We start from the raw sequence: 7136 nt of genomic DNA, 5'->3' as shown, positions 1-7136 counted from the left end.
TGAGTCAGGAAGATCCCCTGGAAAAGGAAATAGCAATCCACTCCAATATTCTTGCCTAGAGAATCCCATGGACAGAGGAATCTGGGGGGCTACAGTTCATGGGGTTGCCAATAGCACGCCCACACAGTATTCTCGTCTGAGAAATCCTATGGACAGAGAAGCCTGGCAGGCTATAGTCCAAAGGGTTGCATAGAGTCGTACACGACTTAGTGACTGAACATGCACACAGGGGATGAGGGGAAAGGGAGGACACTAGGTTGCTGGTCTATCTTAAAGCGAGGAACTGCATGAAACTGGGGTGTTTGTGGCTTAGGGTTCCCTCGCAGAGGCCACGCTGAGCCTTGCGTTACTAGAGGGGTAAGGGGTGTTACATGTGTGCCAAGTCTAGCTGGACGCTCACCACACTCCTGTCTTGTTCCTCCCAAGCTTCCAGGTTCATCTCCCAACTCTCTTGCAGTTGGGTAGGGGCCAGCTGAAGCTGAAGTATGTCACTGTCAGGCATGGATTAAAAGCCAATCCGCAAGATCCTGCATATCCTCTTTCCCTTCCTTATAGGAAGCGTGTGAACCATGGCAGCATCACGAATGAGAGAGGCCTGGGTTCCTGCATGACAAGTAGAATAGAGAACCACCTCTTCATAACCTTCCTATTTTTTAATATTTATTTATTTATTTTCTTCATAACCTTTTTAAATTCACGACACAGCAGTTTTGAAGAGACCAGGACAGTCGTAGAATACCGCCACATTCAGGATTTGTCTCAGTGTTTCTTCATGTTGTTTAACTTCCTCTTCAATTCTTTGTGTTTTCTGCAAATGGAAACCCAGCTCTGTAGTGTGGCTCCATTCAGGTTACTATTTTGGTAAGCAGTTTTTCAAACATGATGTCATACTTTATACTGCATCCAATCAGAGGCCCAGGCTCCCACCTCCTGTGATACTATGTTTGAAGACTGAGCTCAGATGGTGGCTGCAGATGTCTCCACTGTAAAGGCACTTCCCCCTTTTGCAATGAGTATGTAAACTGTGGAGTAACTCTTGGTCACCATCCTGACATCCTGTTCCTGAATAACATTTCACCCAATATTTTCAGCTTCCATTGTGGTGCCTTCCCTCAACTGTTTATATTTAGCATTTATTGAGCAACTTACTATGTACTGGGCTCTCTTCTAAGGGTCTGCATTGCTTGGCCTATGGTCCCCTTCCAGCTTCAAAGCCAGCAGTGATGGGTTGAGTTCTCATATAGCAGAACTCTGAGCTTGCTTCTTTTATCACATCTTTCCTGAGTTTGACTGAATCTCCTTCAGTTTCCCTCATCCATTTTACATATTTATATAGCAGCACCTGGACTCTTTGATCTTCACTGCAGCATGTGGATCTTTCTACTTGCAGTATGGGGGATTTTTAGCTGTGGCACACGATCTCTTAATTGAGGCATGTGGGATCTAGTTCCCTGACAAGGGATCGAATCTGGATCCCTGCATTGGGAGCAGAGTCAGAGTCACTGGACATACCAGGGAAGTTCCTCCTTCATCCACTGTTAAGGACCCGTGGGATTACATTGGATCTACCTGCATAATTCAGAAAACCTCCCTGTCTTATCGCCAGTTGATTAGTCACCTTAACTCCACTTGCAACCTTAATTCCCCTTTGTTTATATAACCTAATATACTCACAGTATCTGGAAATTAGGGCATAGACATCTTTGGACAGGCCTTAATTTTTGCTACCACAGAAGGTAAGTAAATTTCTTTCATCACACAGTTAGTAAGAAGCTGAGATGGGGTTTAGGCTCTGGAAGACTGATTCCAGGGCCTATATTTTTAATTTGCATGTTTTGCTTTTTATTTTTTACTGAAGTATAATTAATTTGATCCCTGTATATTATACTTCCTATGCAAATGTACTAAGTAACAGGTTTGGAATAATTTATTATGACTTGTAAAATCCCTCCAAATACCCTCTTCCCCTGATTTCATAAGTTATCATGAAATTCCCTATTGCAGTTTGACTTCCCACAGTATGCTAGCTTATCTAGATCAAGTCTGGAGCTAGCTGGATTAAGTCATTTACTTGCTGCATGATTTGGGCTCATTATTAAAGTTCTCTGTGCCCTAATTTTCATAATATAATGTGGAGAATTAATGATATTTATTCTATGAGTATGTTGTGAGGATAAAGTCATTATAATTAAAATGTTTACACTGTCAGTCATGCCTGAGTCATGTCTCGGGTCTCTTTGTGACTGCATGAATTGTAGCTTGCAAGGTTCCTCTGTCCAAGAGATTTCCAAGGCAAGAATACTGGAGTGACTTGCCATTCCCTCATTCAGGGGATCTTTCCTACCCAGGGATCGAACCAGTGTCTCCTGTATTGTAGGTGGATTCTTTTCTGCAGAGCCACCAGGGATGCCTCAAAATGCTTACATAGCAAGTGCTATGTGTTAGCTGGATTGCTTATTATTTCTGTATATTCCTAAGAGATCACAAGGCCAGACTGGTTTTCTGACCCTTACCTTTCATCTGCAGTCATCAAGAGAGGCAGTCACCCAGGGAACAATCCTGTGCCTCAAATCACAAAACTTCCATAGGAAACAAATGGCTTCTTACGGCAACCACCAGCACTGGCATAAAGAGCCAATGCTAAACTTTCTGGGCATAAGCGCCAGAATAAATCTGATCTCTTTTTTAAAAAAAAATCTGTCAACTTTTATAACTTTGGAGAATACTGACATATTTGCAGAATTGACTTTTTTGTCATTAAATTTCTTTTAAAAATAGATGTTATTATCATTTTTTTAGATGTTATTTTTTTATAGCAGTTGTGGATTTATATAAAAATTGAGATTTTCCCATACAGCCCACAGAGAGTTCCCATACAGCCCACACCCCCAGTTTCCTCTATTATTAACATCTTATATTAATATGCTGTGTTTGTTCCAATTAATAAACAAATATTGATATATAATCATTAATCATTAACTATGCTTTATTCATATTTTCTTAAACATTTTTTACTGGAGTCTATAGTTGCTTTACAATGTTGTGTTAGTTTTTGCTGTACAGCAAAATGAATCAATTATATGTATATTTATACCCCCTCTTTTTTAGATTTCCTTCCCATTTCTGTCATCACAGATCACCGAGTAGAGTTCCCTGTGCTACACAATAGGTTCTCATTAGTTATCTATTTTATACATAGTAGTTTATACATAGCAGTGTGTATATGTCAATTCCAGTCTCCCAGTTCACCCCATTCCCCTTCCCCCTTGATAACTATAAGTTTGTTCTCTACATCTGTAATTCTATTTCTGCTTTGCAAATAAATTAATCTGTATTCTTTTGCTAGATTTCACATATAAGCACCATTATATATATATTCTCTTTCTCACTTACTTCATTCTGTATGACTAGGTCTATCCATGTCTTTGCAAATGACACAATTTTTTTCCTTTTAATGGCTGAGTAATAATCCACCATATATTTGTACCACATCTTCTTTATCCATTCCTCTGTTAATGGAGAATTTTCTTAATTTTTACCCAATGTCCTTTTTCTGATCCAGGATCCCATTCAAGACATCACATTACATTGAGTTATCATATCTCCATAAGGCTCTCGTTGGCTGTGAGAGTTTCTCAGACTCTCCTTGGTTTTGATGACCTTGACAGTTTTCAGGAGCATTTGTTCCCTTCATACAATGTTCCTTTATTGGAATTTGTCTGTCATTTTTCTCAAGGTTAGACAGGAGTTATAGGTTTTTGAGAGGACCACAAACATCAAGTCCTATATTCACTGTATCATAACATTGTGTACACTACCAACCTGAGTGATCACTACTGACATGACCTTTTTTTTTTTTTCTTTATTTTAATTAGTTGGAGGCTAATTACAGTATTGTAGTGGTTTTTGCCATACATTGACATGAATCAGCCATGAATTTACATGTGTTCCCCATCCTGAACCCCCCTTCCCACCTCCCTCCCCACTGACGTGACCTTGATCATGAGGTTGTGTCTATCAGGTTACTCTGTTGGAAAGTTACTCTTTTCCCCCCTCTCCCCTGTGCTCCTTGGAAGGAAATCACTATGCCCAAAGCCCACTTATGGACTGGGGAATTATGCTGTAGCTCCTTGAGGAATGCCTTAGTTTCCTAGGTTTGTATAACAAAGTACCACAAATGGGTGGCTTTAAGTGACAGAAACTTATTCTCCCGCAGTTCTGGAGGCTAGAAGTTTGAAATCAAGTTGTCAGCCAAACTATGATCTCTTTGAAACTTCTAAGGGAGCACTTGCTTCAAGCCTCTGTCCTTGCATCTGGCGCTGCCGGCAACCTTGATGTTGCCGGGCTTGTAGACAGATTAATCCAGCATCTCCTCCGTCAGCACACAGTGTTCTCCCCTCACCCACGCTGTCTTTGTGTCCCTCTTACAAGAACACCAGTTATGTTGGATGGGGGCCCACCCTAATGACCTCATCTTAACTGGATTGCATCTGAAACACTGTTTCCAAATAAAGCCACGGTCACAAGTACTGGGCTTTAGGACTTAAACATAATTTTTTGAGGGACACAATTCAACTCATAACGACAGGGCAGTATCTATTATATATAAATTATCTGAAATTCTTCTGCCTAGAAGATTTATCACTTTTTTCCTACTTATTAAGTATTTATTTTGTTTTATTTTTATTGAATATAAATTCAATTTTATTGACTATAAATACAATGTAGTGCTAGTTTCTGGTGTATATCAAAGTGATTCAGTTATACATATATTCATTCTTTTTTGGGTTATTTTCCCATATAGGTTATTACAGAATATTGAGTGGAGTTCCTCGTGTTATATAGTAGGTCCTTGTTGATTATTGATTTTATGTATGTGAAAGTGTTAGTCACTTAGTCATGTCCAACTCTTTGTGATCCCATGACTGTAACCAGCCAGGCTTCTCTCTCCATGGGATTCTCCAGGTAAGAATACTGGAGTGGGTAGCCATTCCCTTCTCCAGGGGATCTTCCCAACCTAGGGATTGAACCCTAGTCTCCTGCATTGCAGATGGATTCTTCAGTGTCTGAGCCATCAGCGAAGCCCCATTTTATGTATGGTAGTGTGTATATGTTAATCCCAACTCCTAATTTATCCCAACTCCCAACTTTCCCCTTTGGTAACCATAAATTTATTTTCTAAGTCTGTGTGTCTGTTTCTGTTTTGTAAATAAGTTCATTTGCATCATATTTTAGATTCAACATATAAGTAACATCGTACGGTATTTGTCTTTCTATGTTTGACTTAATTCATTTAGTGTGGTAATCTCTAGGCCCATCCATGTTTATTTATTTAATCATTTATCTATATCAGAATGAACTGTCATCTTGCTATACATGTTTATTAGCTCCAGAAGTTGTTTTGGGATTTTCTTTTTGTTAATTTTATTTATGACTGCACTGGATCTTTGCTGTGTGTGGGCTTTCTCTAGTTGTGACAAGTGGGGGCTACACTTTATTTTACATTTTGAGGGCTTCTCATTGTGGTGACTTCTATTGTTACAGATCACAGGCTCCAGGCACTCAGGCTTTGTAGCTGCAGCATGGGGGCTTAACTGCCATGCGGCATCTGGGATCTTAGGTCCCCAACCAGGGATCAAACCCGTGTCCCCTGCAGTAGAAGGTCAGTGTCTTAACCACTGGACCACCAGGGAAGTCCCTACTGTCTGGTATTAACTGAGCATTTTATATAATTCCATTTTAAACTTTATCCCTTTTTGAAGAAAATCTTTGCTGCCATTAGTTACATTAGTGATTCTCAATTGACAGTGAGTTTGCTCCCTAGGTGACCTCTGACAATAGCTGGAAACATTTTTGGGCATCACAACTGTGACATCCAATAAGTGAAGACCAGTGAGCTTGCTAAACCTCCTGTAATGCAAATTTCCTTCTCTCACAGCAAAGAGTGATCTGATCCACAGTGGCAATAGTGTGTCTATTGGGAAACACTGAATTAGGTAAAAGAATCAATGTGTTTTAGTTAGGAAATTGTTAGGGTTCTAAAAAGGATTCCTTGAACTTTATTGACTTGGAGCAACTTAGTTCAAGGAAGCAATCTTACCAGTGTGCCCAGAGGTAGGGGAAGTGGATGAAAAACATAATTTGATGAAAAACACTAGTGACTATCGCACAATAACACAGGCCTTTTCCTTTGGTTGCAGAGAATTTTTGGAACAATGTTTTACACACAATGGTGATGGCATTTGTGTTAGTTCAGGTCTTCCAAGTAGATGCTAAGATGAGGTTAGATCCCAAGAGATTTCGCCAGGAAAAGACGTGAGAGGGAAATGGTGAGGAAGCCAGAGGAGGCTGAGAGAGCCTCAGGCCTTGTGGAGGAGAGGGGAAAGGGAGGGAAGGGTAGACAGGAAGTCTTAGAGTGCAGTGCACTTCTAAAAAAGTTTTAGCTCTGCTAAAAAAGTTTTAGTTCTTGAGCCAGAGCTGCCTGTCAGAAGAGTTCCCTGTTTCCAGGGTACAGCCCTGCCTGGAGGTCCCTGTTGTGCTTAGTAATTGATTGTGAGCAGCCTGAGGGGAGTTGTTACGGTCAAACACACTCCTGCAGGTGGAGACCCGAGAGGCACTGTCTCCTTGCTGCTTCAGTCTACATCCTTGCACTGCACAAATATGCTTTCCCAGAGGTCCAGTGGGCAGCTCCCGCATGGCTCCTTCAAGCCTCTGTTTCTGGGGGTAAACAGAAGGGAGCTTATCTGCCAACTACAGCCCCATTCATGGAGCTGATTTCTGGTTTACAACCGGCACTTATCTTCTCTCTGCTCACTACTTCCTCTAACTTTCACTCGCGCTCACTGGTCATCTCTGCAGGTTGCAGCTTACCTGGTTGTATGACTCTTGTTAACTGTGGACAAAGAATGCCACTTGCCATATCAGTCAACAAAGATTGTTGCTCCATCAAGCCCCCAGTCACTACAGCTGCCACACGTACTCCCACCCCCTAAGGTGAACCCCGAAGGAACTCAGGGTGAACACAGAATCATAAAGCAAGCCGTCCACCACTGCAGCAGCCCTCAAAGTGGCACCCTGAGGGAAACCAGGATGGGAAAAACAGGATATATGCCCTAGATAGATAAGGTGCATATCAA

This window comes from Muntiacus reevesi, chromosome 8, assembly GCF_963930625.1.
Source record: "Muntiacus reevesi chromosome 8, mMunRee1.1, whole genome shotgun sequence".
Lineage (NCBI taxonomy): Eukaryota > Metazoa > Chordata > Mammalia > Artiodactyla > Cervidae > Muntiacus > Muntiacus reevesi.
Note: the sequence above shows the minus strand (reverse complement) of the source record.